The sequence below is a fragment of the Danio aesculapii genome, chromosome 21 (genome assembly GCF_903798145.1).
Source record: "Danio aesculapii chromosome 21, fDanAes4.1, whole genome shotgun sequence".
NCBI lineage: Eukaryota > Metazoa > Chordata > Actinopteri > Cypriniformes > Danionidae > Danio > Danio aesculapii.
The window spans coordinates 18,831,434-18,849,081 of record NC_079455.1 but is presented as its reverse complement, the minus strand read 5'-3'; the positions used below and the strand labels follow the sequence as shown (position 1 = coordinate 18,849,081).

General features: G+C 43.3%; 14 non-coding genes across 14 annotated transcripts; 10 read left to right on the top strand and 4 right to left on the bottom strand.

Moving 5' to 3' along the window:
• The first annotated feature begins 2,758 nt into the window (after positions 1-2,758).
• trnaa-agc (transfer RNA alanine (anticodon AGC)) lies at positions 2,759-2,831 on the top strand. The gene has a single exon. It is a non-coding gene; the product is annotated as a tRNA-Ala (tRNA).
• An 801-nt stretch (positions 2,832-3,632) lies between these two features.
• On the top strand, positions 3,633-3,705 carry trnaa-agc (transfer RNA alanine (anticodon AGC)). Its single transcript has one exon. It is a non-coding gene; the product is annotated as a tRNA-Ala (tRNA).
• A 796-nt stretch (positions 3,706-4,501) lies between these two features.
• On the top strand, positions 4,502-4,574 carry trnaa-agc (transfer RNA alanine (anticodon AGC)). The gene has a single exon. It is a non-coding gene; the product is annotated as a tRNA-Ala (tRNA).
• A 1,239-nt stretch (positions 4,575-5,813) lies between these two features.
• trnaf-gaa (transfer RNA phenylalanine (anticodon GAA)) lies at positions 5,814-5,886 on the bottom strand. The gene has a single exon. It is a non-coding gene; the product is annotated as a tRNA-Phe (tRNA).
• Positions 5,887-6,506: 620 nt separating this feature from the next.
• On the top strand, positions 6,507-6,579 carry trnaa-agc (transfer RNA alanine (anticodon AGC)). The gene has a single exon. It is a non-coding gene; the product is annotated as a tRNA-Ala (tRNA).
• A 797-nt stretch (positions 6,580-7,376) lies between these two features.
• Positions 7,377-7,449, top strand: trnaa-agc (transfer RNA alanine (anticodon AGC)). Its single transcript has one exon. It is a non-coding gene; the product is annotated as a tRNA-Ala (tRNA).
• A 1,239-nt stretch (positions 7,450-8,688) lies between these two features.
• trnaf-gaa (transfer RNA phenylalanine (anticodon GAA)) lies at positions 8,689-8,761 on the bottom strand. The gene has a single exon. It is a non-coding gene; the product is annotated as a tRNA-Phe (tRNA).
• A 620-nt stretch (positions 8,762-9,381) lies between these two features.
• On the top strand, positions 9,382-9,454 carry trnaa-agc (transfer RNA alanine (anticodon AGC)). Its single transcript has one exon. It is a non-coding gene; the product is annotated as a tRNA-Ala (tRNA).
• A 1,239-nt stretch (positions 9,455-10,693) lies between these two features.
• Positions 10,694-10,766, bottom strand: trnaf-gaa (transfer RNA phenylalanine (anticodon GAA)). The gene has a single exon. It is a non-coding gene; the product is annotated as a tRNA-Phe (tRNA).
• Positions 10,767-12,648: 1,882 nt separating this feature from the next.
• trnaa-ugc (transfer RNA alanine (anticodon UGC)) lies at positions 12,649-12,721 on the top strand. Its single transcript has one exon. It is a non-coding gene; the product is annotated as a tRNA-Ala (tRNA).
• Positions 12,722-13,518: 797 nt separating this feature from the next.
• Positions 13,519-13,591, top strand: trnaa-agc (transfer RNA alanine (anticodon AGC)). Its single transcript has one exon. It is a non-coding gene; the product is annotated as a tRNA-Ala (tRNA).
• Positions 13,592-14,389: 798 nt separating this feature from the next.
• On the top strand, positions 14,390-14,462 carry trnaa-agc (transfer RNA alanine (anticodon AGC)). Its single transcript has one exon. It is a non-coding gene; the product is annotated as a tRNA-Ala (tRNA).
• Positions 14,463-15,701: 1,239 nt separating this feature from the next.
• Positions 15,702-15,774, bottom strand: trnaf-gaa (transfer RNA phenylalanine (anticodon GAA)). The gene has a single exon. It is a non-coding gene; the product is annotated as a tRNA-Phe (tRNA).
• Positions 15,775-16,393: 619 nt separating this feature from the next.
• Positions 16,394-16,466, top strand: trnaa-agc (transfer RNA alanine (anticodon AGC)). Its single transcript has one exon. It is a non-coding gene; the product is annotated as a tRNA-Ala (tRNA).
• The last annotated feature ends 1,182 nt before the right edge of the window (positions 16,467-17,648 follow it).

Genomic DNA, 17,648 nt, shown 5'->3' with positions numbered 1-17,648 from the left:
AGCCAGTTTACCAGTATGCAGATGACACAACCTTGTTGGTTGAAGACATTCAAAGTGTAACAAAGGCAATGGGGATTTTAAATAGGTATTGTAAGGGGACGGGAGCTAAGATTAATGTTGAAAAGAGTGTGTGTATGAGGATTGGAAGGGCAGATGTTTTACCTCAGCACATACATTTTAAGGAAGAGTATGAACATATTAAGATTTTAGGCATTTGGGTTGGTTTGGATTTTAATAAAGCGGATCATTTTAATTGGGAGGGAGTTTTAAAAGGGGTTGAAATTAGATTGAGATATTGGAAATTGAGAAACCTGACATTGAAGGGAAAGGTTTTATTGATTAATTCTCTAATGCTCTCAAAAATGTGGTATGTGCTGAGTGTTACCCCATTGCCTTGTGAATACTACAAAAGAATTAAAAAATGTGTTTTAGATTTTTTATGGGGAAAAGGAAGAGCAAAAATATCATATGACACGTTGATTGGAGGAAAAGAAGATGGGGGACTTGGGCTTTTAGACCCACTTTTAAGGATGAAAACATTAAGGGTGAAATTGGTAAAATGTTTTGTAGATGATAAGAGTAAAGAAGTGTGGAAAAATGTCATGGATTACTTTTTAAAGAAATGTGGTGGAGTAAAAAAGGGATGTAGTGTATTATGTTTGAAAACGAAAAAAGAAATGTGGACAGGGATACCAACATTTTATGAAGAGGTTTTAGAAGCTTGGGGAAACTTTTTAGAAAATATGATTATTGTACCTAAAGGAAGAAACCAACTGTTAGAACAACCTTTGTTTTTAAACCTGAACATCACGAAAGATGGAAATATAATATATTATAAAAAATGGTGGCAAGCTGGAATTAGGCAAGTAAAGGATCTTCTCTATGAGGTGATAAAAGGCTATCTTCCATTTCAAGCAATTGAAGATATGTTATCTGAAAATGAAGTGAATGTAGGGAAAGGAACACTTGTAAAACAGTTTGAGGATTTAAAAAGAGCAATACCACATGAATGGGTTGAAAGAATTGAACAAAACGAAAAGGGAGAAAATGGAAAGATGCCTGATTTGTATTTTAAAAAGAAAAATGGAGAGAACAAGATTTTTATTGACTGTAAAGTAAAAGATTTTTATTTGTGTTTTAGAGAAATGGCTTTTGTAAAACCAGTTGCAAACAATTATTGGAAAGAAAGATATGATGATTTAAATGAAAGTGAAATATGGCAAAATGTGGGAACGAAATATATGGATCCAATTTTAGAAGAATTTAATTATTTATTGAGACATAATTGTATTTTAACTGAAATGAGGTTATGTAAAATTGGGATTGAAAGAGATGCAATGTGTAAAGTCTGTAAAAATGAAGAAGAAGGTTTTTTACATTTGTTTTTTCACTGTGAAGAATTGAGTGTGTTTATGGAAAGGATCAAACGTATTATTAAATCTATGCTGAAAGATAAATATAATGAGAACATGACTCAAAAGGAATGGGAGAAAATGTTTTTATTTGGTTACAAGGGTAACGGTTTTAATATGACTGTTTTTAATTTATGTATAATAATTGCAAAGAATGTAATATGGCAAAGAAGGAATATTGCAAAATTTGAAAAAAGGAAAGTAGATGTATGGATGTTATTTAAAAACAAAATGGAAACGTCATTTAGGTTGTTACGGGAATATTTTTTATTAAATGACAATGAAGATGAATTTATAGAAATGTTTGTTGAACAAAATGCAATGTTAGAGCTTAATGTGAATGGTGTTACCTGGATGTGGGACAAATACAAATGAATATATTTTATAAAATTATTTTTTTTATTTCTGATGTTTGAAAAGTCACTCAATGTATTGTTTTATTGTATTTGAAATTATTTTTAAAAAAAAAAAAAAAAAAAAAAAAAAAAAAAATGGTAGAGCGCTCGCTTTGCATGCGAGAGGTAGCGGGATCGATGCCCGCATTCTCCACTTGTGTTTTCATGCCTTTCACAGTGGTTTTTATTGCAAAGCTGGTTGCACCTGGAGGGTTTAGAGCGAATTTCCTTACGTCAGCTTTGCCGGTTCTGTGTAGTACTAATCATTGCAATCCTTCAGAAGCCCTATCAAGTCACAGTTTTCTTTTATTCGATGGCGCGTCCGCAGTGGGAAATCAAAGCACTAAATATATAGCAGAGTGCTGTCGATTAGGCCATAGGAATCATCACCAGAAGCGATGTGACCACCTGGGAGAAAGACAGCGTTTTGGTCAAATGGAAGCAGGTGGACTTGAGGGTGAAGCAGCTGGACTTGCGGGTCCTAGAAAACCCATAGTAACTGTTATTCTCTGGCCTTCAAGGGAATAGGATGCTATTTTAGCTTTTTTGTGCGGTGCTGGCAAAACAAAAACAGGTCCCACCTAGATTTGAACTTAGATCGCTGTATGAAGAGTGCTATCCATTACACCATGGAACCTTAAGATGATATAGAGCTGCTGCCCGACATGAAGATGAGGAATTAAAAAACTGGTCTTGCAGTAAAGTAGCAGAAGGTCCATCCAAGGCGGAGCCAATGTGCATTGATTTCTGAGTAACTCGTCATTCGGCATGCAGGGCTCCTCACACATTTACTGGAGCATTACTAGGTAGGGCCTTCAAAAGAAAAGCACGCTATTCTAGGCAATTTGACGACTAAATGTCAGGCAGGGCAAAGAAGCCACCACAGAACAGATGTGATCTTATTTTTTCTTTTTTGACCACGTCTAAAATGTTCAATTTGGATTGTGAAAAGGGGAATTAGCTCAAATGGTAGAGCGCTCGCTTAGCATGCGAGAGGTAGCGGGATCGATGCCCGCATTCTCCACTTGTGTTTTCAGGCCTTTCACAGTGGCTTTTATTGCAAAGCTGGTTGCACCTGGAGGGTGTAGAGCGAATTTCCTTACGTCAGCTTTGCCGGTTCTGTGTAGTACTAATCATTGCAATCCTTCAGAAGCCCTATCAAGTCACAGTTTTCTTTTATTCGATGGCGCGTCCGCAGTGGGAAATCAAAGCACTAAATATATAGCAGAGTGCTGTCGATTAGGCCATAGGAATCATCACCAGAAGCGATGTGACCACCTGGGAGAAAGACAGCGTTTTGGTCAAATGGAAGCAGGTGGACTTGAGGGTGAAGCAGCTGGACTTGCGGGTCCTAGAAAACCCATAGTAACTGTTATTCTCTGGCCTTCAAGGGAATAGAATGCTATTTTAGCTTTTTTGTGCGGTGCTGGCAAAACAAAAACAGGTCCCACCTAGATTTGAACTTAGATCGCTGGATCAGTGCAGAGTGCTATCCATTACACCATGGAACCTTAAGATGATATAGAGCTGCTGCCAGACATGAAGATGAGGAATTAAAAAACTGGTCTTGCAGGAAAGTAGCAGAAGGTCCATCCAAGGCGGAGCCAATGTGCATTGATTTCTGAGTAACTCGTCATTCGGCATGCAGGGCTCCTCACACATTTACTGGAGCATTACTAGGTAGGACCTTCAAAAGAAAAGCACGCTATTCTAGGCAATTTGACGACTAACTGGCAGGCAGGGCAAAGAAGCCACCACAGAACAGATGTGATCTTATTTTTTCTTTTTTGACCACGTCTAAAATGTTCAATTTGGATTGTGAAAAGGGGAATTAGCTCAAATGGTAGAGCGCTCGCTTAGCATGCGAGAGGTAGCGGGATCGATGCCCGCATTCTCCACTTGTGTTTTCATGCCTTTCACAGTGGCTTTTATTGCAAAGCTGGTTGCACCTGGAGGGTTTAGAGCGAATTTCCTTACGTCAGCTTTGCCGGTTCTGTGTAGTACTAATCATTGCAATCCTTCAGAAGCCCTATCAAGTCACAGTTTTCTTTTATTCGATGGCGCGTCCGCAGTGGGAAATCAAAGCACTAAATATATAGCAGAGTGCTGTCGATTAGGCCATAGGAATCATCACCAGAAGCGATGTGACCACCTGGGAGAAAGATAGCGTTTTGGTCAAATGGAAGCAGGTGGACTTGAGGGTGAAGCAGCTGGACTGTGGGTCCTAGAAAACCCATAGTAACTGTTATTCTCTGGCCTTCAAGGGAATAGAATGCTATTTTAGCTTTTTTGTGCGGTGCTGCCAAAACAAAAACAGGTCCCACCTAGATTTGAACTTAGATCGCTGGATGCAGAGTGCTATCCATTACACCATGGAACCTTAAGATGATATAGAGCTGCTGCCAGACATGAAGATGAGGAATTAAAAAACTGGTCTTGCATTAAAGTAGCAGAAGGTCCATCCAAGGCGGAGCCAATGTGCATTGATTTCTGAGTAACTCGTCATTCGGCATGCAGGGCTCCTCACACATTTACTGGAGCATTACTAGGTAGGGCCTTCAAAAGAAAAGCACGCTATTCTAGGCAATTTGACGACTAAATGTCAGGCAGGGCAAAGAAGCCACCACAGAACAGATGTGATCTTATTTTTTCTTTTTTGACCACGTCTAAAATGTTCAATTTGGATTGTGAAAAGGGGAATTAGCTCAAATGGTAGAGCGCTCGCTTAGCATGCGAGAGGTAGCGGGATCGATGCCCGCATTCTCCACTTGTGTTTTCATGCCTTTCACAGTGGCTTTTATTGCAAAGCCGGTTGCACCTGGAGGGTTTAGAGCGAATTTCCTTACGTCAGTTTGCCGGTTCTGTGTAGTACTAATTATTGCAATCCTTCAGAAGCCCTATCAAGTCACAGTTTTCTTTTATTCGATGGCGCGTCCGCAGTGGGAAATCAAAGCACTAAATATATAGCAGAGTGCTGTCGATTAGGCCATAGGAATCATCACCAGAAGCGATGTGACCACCTGGGAGAAAGATAGCGTTTTGGTCAAATGGAAGCAGGTGGACTTGAGGGTGAAGCAGCTGGACTGTGGGTCCTAGAAAACCCATAGTAACTGTTATTCTCTGGCCTTCAAGGGAATAGAATGCTATTTTAGCTTTTTTGTGCGGTGCTGCCAAAACAAAAACAGGTCCCACCTAGATTTGAACTTAGATCGCTGGATGCAGAGTGCTATCCATTACACCATGGAACCTTAAGATGATATAGAGCTGCTGCCAGACATGAAGATGAGGAATTAAAAAACTGGTCTTGCAGGAAAGTAGCAGAAGGTCCATCCAAGGCGGAGCCAATGTGCATTGATTTCTGAATAACTCGTCATTCGGCATGCAGGGCTCCTCACACATTTACCGGAGCATTACTAGGTAGGGCCTTCAAAAGAAAAGCACGCTATTCTAGGCAATTTGACGACTAACTGGCAGGCAGGGCAAAGAAGCCAGCACAGAACAGATGTGATCTTATTTTTTCTTTTTTGACCACGTCTAAAATGTTCAATTTTGATTGTGAAAAGGGGAAATAGCTTAAATGGTAGGACACTCGCTTAGCATGCATGAGAGAGGTAGCTGGATCGATGCCCGCATTATCCACTTCTGTTTTCATGCCTTTCACACTGGCTTTTATTGCAAAGCTGGTTGCACCTTGAGGGTTTAGAGCGAAACTCCTTACGTCAACTTTGCCAGTTCTGTGTAGTACTAATAATTGCAATCCGTCAGAAGCCCTATCAAGTCACAGTTTTCTTTTATTCGATGGCGCATCCGCAGTGAGAAATCAAAGCACTAAATATATAGCAGAGTGCTGTCGATTAGGCCATTGGAATCATCACCAGAAGCGATGTGACCACCTGGGAGGAAGACAGCGTTTTGGTCAAATGGAAGCAGGTGGACTTAAGGGTGAAGCAGCTAGGCTTTTTGGGTGACTTTCATTCATGCCCAAAACAGAACAACAACATTGCTTTGCCGAAACCCGGGATCGAACCAGGGACCTTTAGATCTTCAGTCTAACGCTCTCCCAACTGAGCTATTTTGGCTGCCACAACACAGCTTTCCTGCAGCAGGGATGTCTGTGAGAACAAGCTGAGCCCTTAAGTGCATCTGAGAGTAAAAATTGGGCCAGTACGGGGATCAAACCCGCGACCTTGGCGTTATTAGCACCACGCTCTAACCAACTGAGCTAAACCCAGAGTGAGTGTCATTCTATGGCCTTCAAGGGAACAGGATGCTATTTTAGCTTTTTTGTGCGGTGCTGGCAAAAAAAAAAAACAGGTCCCATCTAGATTTGAACTTAGATCGCTGGATTCAGTGTCCAGAGTGCTAACCATTACACCATGAAACCTCAAGATGATGCAGAGCTGCTGCCCGACATGAAGATGATGAATTAAAAAACTGGCCTTGCAGGAAAGTAGCAGAAGGTCCATCCAAGGTGGAGCCAATGTGCATTGATTTCTGAGTAACTCGTCATTCGGCATGCAGGGCTCCTCACACATTTACTGGAGCATTACTAGGTAGGGACCTTCAAAAGAAAAGCACTCTATTCTAGGCAATTTGATGACTAACTGGCAGGCAGGGCAATAAAGCCACCACAGAACAGATGTGATCTTGATTTTTCTTTTTTGACCACGTCTAAAATGTTCAATTTGGATTGTGAAAAGGGGAATTAGCTCAAATGGTAGAGCGCTCGCTTAGCATGCGAGAGGTAGCGGGATCGATGCCCGCATTCTCCACTTGTGTTTTCATGCCTTTCACAGTGGTTTTTATTGCAAAGCTGGTTGCACCTGGAGGGTTTAGAGCGAATTTCCTTACGTCAGCTTTGCCGGTTCTGTGTAGTACTAATCATTGCAATCCTTCAGAAGCCCTATCAAGTCACAGTTTTCTTTTATTCGATGGCGCGTCCGCAGTGGGAAATCAAAGCACTAAATATATAGCAGAGTGCTGTCGATTAGGCCATAGGAATCATCACCAGAAGTGATGTGACCACCTGGGAGAAAGACAGCGTTTTGGTCAAATGGAAGCAGGTGGACTTGAGGGTGAAGCAGCTGGACTTGCGGGTCCTAGAAAACCCATAGTAACTGTTATTCTCTGGCCTTCAAGGGAATAGAATGCTATTTTAGCTTTTTTGTGCGGTGCTGGCAAAACAAAAACAGGTCCCACCTAGATTTGAACTTAGATCGCTGGATGAAGAGTGCTATCCATTACACCATGGAACCTTAAGATGATGCAGAGCTGCTGCCCGACATGAAGATGAGGAATTAAAAAACTGGTCTTGCATTAAAGTAGCAGAAGGTCCATCCAAGGCGGAGCCAATGTGCATTGATTTCTGAGTAACTCGTCATTCGGCATGCAGGGCTCCTCACACATTTACTGGAGCATTACTAGGTAGGGCCTTCAAAAGAAAAGCACGCTATTCTAGGCAATTTGACGACTAAATGTCAGGCAGGGCAAAGAAGCCACCACAGAACAGATGTGATCTTATTTTTTCTTTTTTGACCACGTCTAAAATGTTCAATTTGGATTGTGAAAAGGGGAATTAGCTCAAATGGTAGAGCGCTCGCTTAGCATGCGAGAGGTAGCGGGATCGATGCCCGCATTCTCCACTTGTGTTTTCATGCCTTTCACAGTGGCTCTTATTGCAAAGCCGGTTGCACCTGGAGGGTTTAGAGCGAATTTCCTTACGTCAGTTTGCCGGTTCTGTGTAGTACTAATTATTGCAATCCTTCAGAAGCCCTATCAAGTCACAGTTTTCTTTTATTCGATGGCGCGTCCGCAGTGGGAAATCAAAGCACTAAATATATAGCAGAGTGCTGTCGATTAGGCCATAGGAATCATCACCAGAAGCGATGTGACCACCTGGGAGAAAGATAGCGTTTTGGTCAAATGGAAGCAGGTGGACTTGAGGGTGAAGCAGCTGGACTGTGGGTCCTAGAAAACCCATAGTAACTGTTATTCTCTGGCCTTCAAGGGAATAGAATGCTATTTTAGCTTTTTTGTGCGGTGCTGCCAAAACAAAAACAGGTCCCACCTAGATTTGAACTTAGATCGCTGGATGCAGAGTGCTATCCATTACACCATGGAACCTTAAGATGATATAGAGCTGCTGCCAGACATGAAGATGAGGAATTAAAAAACTGGTCTTGCAGGAAAGTAGCAGAAGGTCCATCCAAGGCGGAGCCAATGTGCATTGATTTCTGAGTAACTCGTCATTCGGCATGCAGGGCTCCTCACACATTTACTGGAGAATTACTAGGTAGGACCTTCAAAAGAAAAGCACGCTATTCTAGGCAATTTGACGACTAACTGGCAGGCAGGGCAAAGAAGCCAGCACAGAACAGATGTGATCTTATTTTTTCTTTTTTGACCACATCTAAAATGTTCAATTTTGATTGTGAAAAGGGGAAATAGCTTAAACTGTAGGACACTCGCTTAGCATGCATGAGAGAGGTAGCTGGATCGATGCCCGCATTATCCACTTCTGTTTTCATGCCTTTCACACTGGCATTTATTGCAAAGCTGGTTGCACCTTGAGGGTTTAGAGCGAAACTCCTTACGTCAACTTTGCCAGTTCTGTGTAGTACTAATAATTGCAATCCGTCAGAAGCCCTATCAAGTCACAGTTTTCTTTTATTCGATGGCGCATCCGCAGTGAGAAATCAAAGCACTAAATATATAGCAGAGTGCTGTCGATTAGGCCATTGGAATCATCACCAGAAGCGATGTGACCACCTGGGAGGAAGACAGCGTTTTGGTCAAATGGAAGCAGGTGGACTTAAGGGTGAAGCAGCTAGGCTTTTTGGGTGACTTTCATTCATGCCCAAAACAGAACAACAACATTGCTTTGCCGAAACCCGGGATCGAACCAGGGACCTTTAGATCTTCAGTCTAACGCTCTCCCAACTGAGCTATTTTGGCTGCCACAACACAGCTTTCCTGCAGCAGGGATGTCTGTGAGAACAAGCTGAGCCCTTAAGTGCATCTGAGAGTAAAAATTGGGCCAGTACGGGGATCAAACCCGCGACCTTGGCGTTATTAGCACCACGCTCTAACCAACTGAGCTAAACCCAGAGTTAGTGTCATTCTATGGCCTTCAAGGGAACAGGATGCTATTTTAGCTATTTTTGTGCGGTGCTGGCAAAAAAAAAAAACAGGTCCCATCTAGATTTGAACTTAGATCGCTGGATTCAGTGTAGAGAGTGCTAACCATTACACCATGGAACCTTAAGATGATATAGAGCTGCTGCCCGACATGAAGATGAGGAATTAAAAAACTGGTCTTGCATTAAAGTAGCAGAAGGTCCATCCAAGGCGGAGCCAATGTGCATTGATTTCTGAGTAACTCGTCATTCGGCATGCAGGGCTCCTCACACATTTACTGGAGCATTACTAGGTAGGGCCTTCAAAAGAAAAGCACGCTATTCTAGGCAATTTGACGACTAAATGTCAGGCAGGGCAAAGAAGCCACCACAGAACAGATGTGATCTTATTTTTTCTTTTTTGACCACGTCTAAAATGTTCAATTTGGATTGTGAAAAGGGGAATTAGCTCAAATGGTAGAGCGCTCGCTTAGCATGCGAGAGGTAGCGGGATCGATGCCCGCATTCTCCACTTGTGTTTTCATGCCTTTCACAGTGGCTTTTATTGCAAAGCCGGTTGCACCTGGAGGGTTTAGAGCGAATTTCCTTACGTCAGTTTGCCGGTTCTGTGTAGTACTAATTATTGCAATCCTTCAGAAGCCCTATCAAGTCACAGTTTTCTTTTATTCGATGGCGCGTCCGCAGTGGGAAATCAAAGCACTAAATATATAGCAGAGTGCTGTCGATTAGGCCATAGGAATCATCACCAGAAGCGATGTGACCACCTGGGAGAAAGATAGCGTTTTGGTCAAATGGAAGCAGGTGGACTTGAGGGTGAAGCAGCTGGACTGTGGGTCCTAGAAAACCCATAGTAACTGTTATTCTCTGGCCTTCAAGGGAATAGAATGCTATTTTAGCTTTTTTGTGCGGTGCTGCCAAAACAAAAACAGGTCCCACCTAGATTTGAACTTAGATCGCTGGATGCAGAGTGCTATCCATTACACCATGGAACCTTAAGATGATATAGAGCTGCTGCCAGACATGAAGATGAGGAATTAAAAAACTGGTCTTGCAGGAAAGTAGCAGAAGGTCCATCCAAGGCGGAGCCAATGTGCATTGATTTCTGAGTAACTCGTCATTCGGCATGCAGGGCTCCTCACACATTTACTGGAGAATTACTAGGTAGGACCTTCAAAAGAAAAGCACGCTATTCTAGGCAATTTGACGACTAACTGGCAGGCAGGGCAAAGAGGCCAGCACAGAACAGATGTGATCTTATTTTTTCTTTTTTGACCACGTCTAAAATGTTCAATTTTGATTGTGAAAAGGGGAAATAGCTTAAACTGTAGGACACTCGCTTAGCATGCATGAGAGAGGTAGCTGGATCGATGCCCGCATTATCCACTTCTGTTTTCATGCCTTTCACACTGGCATTTATTGCAAAGCTGGTTGCACCTTGAGGGTTTAGAGCGAAACTCCTTACGTCAACTTTGCCAGTTCTGTGTAGTACTAATAATTGCAATCCGTCAGAAGCCCTATCAAGTCACAGTTTTCTTTTATTCGATGGCGCATCCGCAGTGAGAAATCAAAGCACTAAATATATAGCAGAGTGCTGTCGATTAGGCCATTGGAATCATCACCAGAAGCGATGTGACCACCTGGGAGGAAGACAGCGTTTTGGTCAAATGGAAGCAGGTGGACTTAAGGGTGAAGCAGCTAGGCTTTTTGGGTGACTTTCATTCATGCCCAAAACAGAACAACAACATTGCTTTGCCGAAACCCGGGATCGAACCAGGGACCTTTAGATCTTCAGTCTAACGCTCTCCCAACTGAGCTATTTTGGCTGCCACAACACAGCTTTCCTGCAGCAGGGATGTCTGTGAGAACAAGCTGAGCCCTTAAGTGCATCTGAGAGTAAAAATTGGGCCAGTACGGGGATCAAACCCGCGACCTTGGCGTTATTAGCACCACGCTCTAACCAACTGAGCTAAACCCAGAGTTATGGCCCGTTTCCACTGAGTGGTACGGTACGGTTCGGTTTGGTTTGGTACGCTTTTATGGCCGTTTCCACTGTCAAAAAGCGTACCGAACCGAACCGTACCGTACCACTTTTTTGGCACCCTTTCGAAAGGGTACCAGAGACGAGAAAGGGTACCAAAAGGCGGAGCTAGACGCGCAGCTGAACGCTATTGGTTTACAGAGATACGTCATTCGCTTACGCAACAAGCCAGAATGAAAACAAAAAACCCGCCATGTTTGAAATACACAGCCGACGAGCCGAGACATTACAGCGGAATGATTTATACATATAATAACGAGCCATGGTCGACCTGGGCTCAAACAAACCTTGTCGTCGTCTTGATAAACAGCCACAAAGCCAAGAAGAAGAGCAGATTTACCCTGTGCCCCGTAGTTTTTTACGAGCCAGTCTGAGGCGCGAGCGGTTTCGCTTTCTTGCTAGCGCTCGCGCGCGTCTAACATTATATCTGAAATAACAAACTTCTTGAGCTGATAATAATAACCTGCGCTTGATTATTGATGTGCTTTTGAAACCCGATCCTGTCAGACACTGACAAATGCGAGAGTGAAGCGTGAAGAAACAAAGGAGAAGCCGGAAAAAAGGAGCACATTATTTCTCAGCAAACATGAACAAAATGCCATGTATAACTAACTTATTATCTTCACATTTTGGACTATTATGAACTCAGATTGACGGAATTACTGTCTAACAGAGGCTACATGTGCTGCGGATGATTACAGACACAGATGAGAGGTTTTCACTGACTACGCTATAATTTGTATTGTTTTGAACCTAAATACGGGCGAAATGTCTGCTGTGTGTATTTCTTCTGTAGTTGGTAACATTTCGGAGACTGTAAGGGGCTGTATGCATCTATATATGTTCATTTATTTAGTTATTTAATATAATTACAGACGTTACAGTAGGCTGTTCCGCACTGTCATTGATCTGCAGTTATAATCAACTCATGTTCATTGAAAAGTTAGTAATAAACATTTCTACACAAGTATTTATGTGTATGAAGCATCTGTTTTGTGAGAAGTGCTTCTTATATGATATGTAAGTGACCTGTACAGCTTTATTGTAGACATTTCCTCGAGCGAGAATGACGTCGACTGAAACTGTCTGTCATACACCACGCCCACCAAAAGGGTACCCTTGTTAGTGGAAACGCAAGCCTGATAAAGGTGACCCGTACCAAACCAAACCGAACCGTACCGTACCACTCAGTGGAAACGGGCCATTAGTGTCATTCTATGGCCTTCAAGGGAACAGGATGCTATTTTAGCTTTTTTTGTGCGGTGCTGGCAAAAAAAAAACAGGTCCCATCTAGATTTGAACTTAGATCGCTGGATTCAGTGTCCAGAGTGCTAACCATTACACCATGAAACCTCAAGATGATGCAGAGCTGCTGCCCGACATGAAGATGATGAATTAAAAAACTGGCCTTGCAGGAAAGTAGCAGAAGGTCCATCCAAGGTGGAGCCAATGTGCATTGATTTCTGAGTAACTCGTCATTCGGCATGCAGGGCTCCTCACACATTTACTGGAGCATTACTAGGTAGGACCTTCAAAAGAAAAGCACTCTATTCTAGGCAATTTGATGACTAACTGGCAGGCAGGGCAATAAAGCCACCACAGAACAGATGTGATCTTGATTTTTCTTTTTTGACCACGTCTAAAATGTTCAATTTGGATTGTGAAAAGGGGAATTAGCTCAAATGGTAGAGCGCTCGCTTTGCATGCGAGAGGTAGCGGGATCGATGCCCGCATTCTCCACTTGTGTTTTCATGCCTTTCACAGTGGTTTTTATTGCAAAGCTGGTTGCACCTGGAGGGTTTAGAGCGAATTTCCTTACGTCAGCTTTGCCGGTTCTGTGTAGTACTAATCATTGCAATCCTTCAGAAGCCCTATCAAGTCACAGTTTTCTTTTATTCGATGGCGCGTCCGCAGTGGGAAATCAAAGCACTAAATATATAGCAGAGTGCTGTCGATTAGGCCATAGGAATCATCACCAGAAGCGATGTGACCACCTGGGAGAAAGACAGCGTTTTGGTCAAATGGAAGCAGGTGGACTTGAGGGTGAAGCAGCTGGACTTGCGGGTCCTAGAAAACCCATAGTAACTGTTATTCTCTGGCCTTCAAGGGAATAGAATGCTATTTTAGCTTTTTTGTGCGGTGCTGGCAAAACAAAAACAGGTCCCACCTAGATTTGAACTTAGATCGCTGGATGAAGAGTGCTATCCATTACACCATGGAACCTTAAGATGATATAGAGCTGCTGCCCGACATGAAGATGAGGAATTAAAAAACTGGTCTTGCATTAAAGTAGCAGAAGGTCCATCCAAGGCGGAGCCAATGTGCATTGATTTCTGAGTAACTCGTCATTCGGCATGCAGGGCTCCTCACACATTTACTGGAGCATTACTAGGTAGGGCCTTCAAAAGAAAAGCACGCTATTCTAGGCAATTTGACGACTAAATGTCAGGCAGGGCAAAGAAGCCACCACAGAACAGATGTGATCTTATTTTTTCTTTTTTGACCACGTCTAAAATGTTCAATTTGGATTGTGAAAAGGGGAATTAGCTCAAATGGTAGAGCGCTCGCTTAGCATGCGAGAGGTAGCGGGATCGATGCCCGCATTCTCCACTTGTGTTTTCATGCCTTTCACAGTGGCTTTTATTGCAAAGCTGGTTGCACCTGGAGGGTTTAGAGCGAATTTCCTTACGTCAGCTTTGCCGGTTCTGTGTAGTACTAATCATTGCAATCCTTCAGAAGCCCTATCAAGTCACAGTTTTCTTTTATTCGATGGCGCGTCCGCAGTGGGAAATCAAAGCACTAAATATATAGCAGAGTGCTGTCGATTAGGCCATAGGAATCATCACCAGAAGCGATGTGACCACCTGGGAGAAAGACAGCGTTTTGGTCAAATGGAAGCAGGTGGACTTGAGGGTGAAGCAGCTGGACTTGCGGGTCCTAGAAAACCCATAGTAACTGTTATTCTCTGGCCTTCAAGGGAATAGAATGCTATTTTAGCTTTTTTGTGCGGTGCTGGCAAAACAAAAAACAGGTCCCACCTAGATTTGAACTTAGATCGCTGGATGAAGAGTGCTATCCATTACACCATGGAACCTTAAGATGATATAGAGCTGCTGCCCGACATGAAGATGAGGAATTAAAAAACTGGTCTTGCATTAAAGTAGCAGAAGGTCCATCCAAGGCGGAGCCAATGTGCATTGATTTCTGAGTAACTCGTCATTCGGCATGCAGGGCTCCTCACACATTTACTGGAGCATTACTAGGTAGGGCCTTCAAAAGAAAAGCACGCTATTCTAGGCAATTTGACGACTAAATGTCAGGCAGGGCAAAGAAGCCACCACAGAACAGATGTGATCTTATTTTTTCTTTTTTGACCACGTCTAAAATGTTCAATTTGGATTGTGAAAAGGGGAATTAGCTCAAATGGTAGAGCGCTCGCTTAGCATGCGAGAGGTAGCGGGATCGATGCCCGCATTCTCCACTTGTGTTTTCATGCCTTTCACAGTGGCTCTTATTGCAAAGCCGGTTGCACCTGGAGGGTTTAGAGCGAATTTCCTTACGTCAGTTTGCCGGTTCTGTGTAGTACTAATTATTGCAATCCTTCAGAAGCCCTATCAAGTCACAGTTTTCTTTTATTCGATGGCGCGTCCGCAGTGGGAAATCAAAGCACTAAATATATAGCAGAGTGCTGTCGATTAGGCCATAGGAATCATCACCAGAAGCGATGTGACCACCTGGGAGAAAGATAGCGTTTTGGTCAAATGGAAGCAGGTGGACTTGAGGGTGAAGCAGCTGGACTGTGGGTCCTAGAAAACCCATAGTAACTGTTATTCTCTGGCCTTCAAGGGAATAGAATGCTATTTTAGCTTTTTTGTGCGGTGCTGCCAAAACAAAAACAGGTCCCACCTAGATTTGAACTTAGATCGCTGGATGCAGAGTGCTATCCATTACACCATGGAACCTTAAGATGATATAGAGCTGCTGCCAGACATGAAGATGAGGAATTAAAAAACTGGTCTTGCAGGAAAGTAGCAGAAGGTCCATCCAAGGCGGAGCCAATGTGCATTGATTTCTGAGTAACTCGTCATTCGGCATGCAGGGCTCCTCACACATTTACTGGAGAATTACTAGGTAGGGCCTTCAAAAGAAAAGCACGCTATTCTAGGCAATTTGACGACTAACTGGCAGGCAGGGCAAAGAAGCCAGCACAGAACAGATGTGATCTCATTTTTTCTTTTTTGACCACGTCTAAAATGTTCAATTTTGATTGTGAAAAGGGGAAATAGCTTAAACTGTAGGACACTCGCTTAGCATGCATGAGAGAGGTAGCTGGATCGATGCCCGCATTATCCACTTCTGTTTTCATGCCTTTCACACTGGCATTTATTGCAAAGCTGGTTGCACCTTGAGGGTTTAGAGCGAAACTCCTTACGTCAACTTTGCCAGTTCTGTGTAGTACTAATCATTGCAATCCGTCAGAAGCCCTATCAAGTCACAGTTTTCTTTTATTCGATGGCGCATCCGCAGTGAGAAATCAAAGCACTAAATATATAGCAGAGTGCTGTCGATTAGGCCATTGGAATCATCACCAGAAGCGATGTGACCACCTGGGAGGAAGACAGCGTTTTGGTCAAATGGAAGCAGGTGGACTTAAGGGTGAAGCAGCTAGGCTTTTTGGGTGACTTTCATTCATGCCCAAAACAGAACAACAACATTGCTTTGCCGAAACCCGGGATCGAACCAGGGACCTTTAGATCTTCAGTCTAACGCTCTCCCAACTGAGCTATTTTGGCTGCCACAACACAGCTTTCCTGCAGCAGGGATGTCTGTGAGAACAAGCTGAGCCCTTAAGTGCATCTGAGAGTAAAAATTGGGCCAGTACGGGGATCAAACCCGCGACCTTGGCGTTATTAGCACCACGCTCTAACCAACTGAGCTAAACCCAGAGTTAGTGTCATTCTATGGCCTTCAAGGGAACAGGATGCTATTTTAGCTTTTTTTGTGCGGTGCTGGCAAAAAAAAAAACAGGTCCCATCTAGATTTGAACTTAGATCGCTGGATTCAGTGTCCAGAGTGCTAACCATTACACCATGAAACCTCAAGATGATGCAGAGCTGCTGCCCGACATGAAGATGATGAATTAAAAAACTGGCCTTGCAGGAAAGTAGCAGAAGGTCCATCCAAGGTGGAGCCAATGTGCATTGATTTCTGAGTAACTCGTCATTCGGCATGCAGGGCTCCTCACACATTTACTGGAGCATTACTAGGTAGGACCTTCAAAAGAAAAGCACTCTATTCTAGGCAATTTGATGACTAACTGGCAGGCAGGGCAATAAAGCCACCACAGAACAGATGTGATCTTGATTTTTCTTTTTTGACCACGTCTAAAATGTTCAATTTGGATTGTGAAAAGGGGAATTAGCTCAAATGGTAGAGTGCTCGCTTAGCATGCGAGAGGTAGCGGGATCGATGCCCGCATTCTCCACTTGTGTTTTCATGCCTTTCACAGTGGCTTTTATTGCAAAGCTGGTTGCACCTGGAGGGTGTAGAGCGAATTTCCTTACGTCAGCTTTGCCGGTTCTGTGTAGTACTAATCATTGCAATCCTTCAGAAGCCCTATCAAGTCACAGTTTTCTTTTATTCGATGGCGCGTCCGCAGTGGGAAATCAAAGCACTAAATATATAGCAGAGTGCTGTCGATTAGGCCATAGGAATCATCACCAGAAGCGATGTGACCACCTGGGAGAAAGATAGCGTTTTGGTCAAATGGAAGCAGGTGGACTTGAGGGTGAAGCAGCTGGACTTGGGATTCCTAGAAAACCCATAGTAACGGTTATTCTCTGGCCTTCAAGGGAATAGAATGCTATTTTAGCTTTTTTGTGCGGTGCTGGCAAAACAAAAACAGGTCCCACCTAGATTTGAACTTAGATCGCTGGATGAAGAGTGCTATCCATTACACCATGGAACCTTAAGATGATATAGAGCTGCTGCCCGACATGAAGATGAGGAATTAAAAAACTGGTCTTGCAGGAAAGTAGCAGAAGGTCCATCCAAGGCGGAGCCAATGTGCATTGATTTCTGAGTAACTCGTCATTCGGCATGCAGGGCTCCTCATACATTTACTGGAGCATTACTAGGTAGGGCCTTCAAAAGAAAAGCACGCTATTCTAGGCAATTTGACGACTAAATGTCAGGCAGGGCAAAGAAGCCACCACAGAACAGATGTGATCTTATTTTTTCTTTTTTGACCACGTCTAAAATCTTCAATTTGGATTGTGGAAAGGGTAATTAGCTCAAATGGTAGAGCGCTCGCTTTGCATGCGAGAGGTAGCGGGATCGATGCCCGCATTCTCCACTTGTGTTTTCATGCCTTTCACAGTGGCTTTTATTGCAAAGCTGGTTGCACCTGGAGGGTTTAGAGCAAATTTCCTTACGTCAGTTTGCCGGTTCTGTGTAGTACTAATTATTGCAATCCTTCAGAAGCCCTATCAAGTCACAGTTTTCTTTTATTCGATGGCGCGTCCGCAGTGGGAAATCAAAGCACTAAATATATAGCAGAGTGCTGTCGATTAGGCCATAGGAATCATCACCAGAAGCGATGTGACCACCTGGGAGAAAGATAGCGTTTTGGTCAAATGGAAGCAGGTGGACTTGAGGGTGAAGCAGC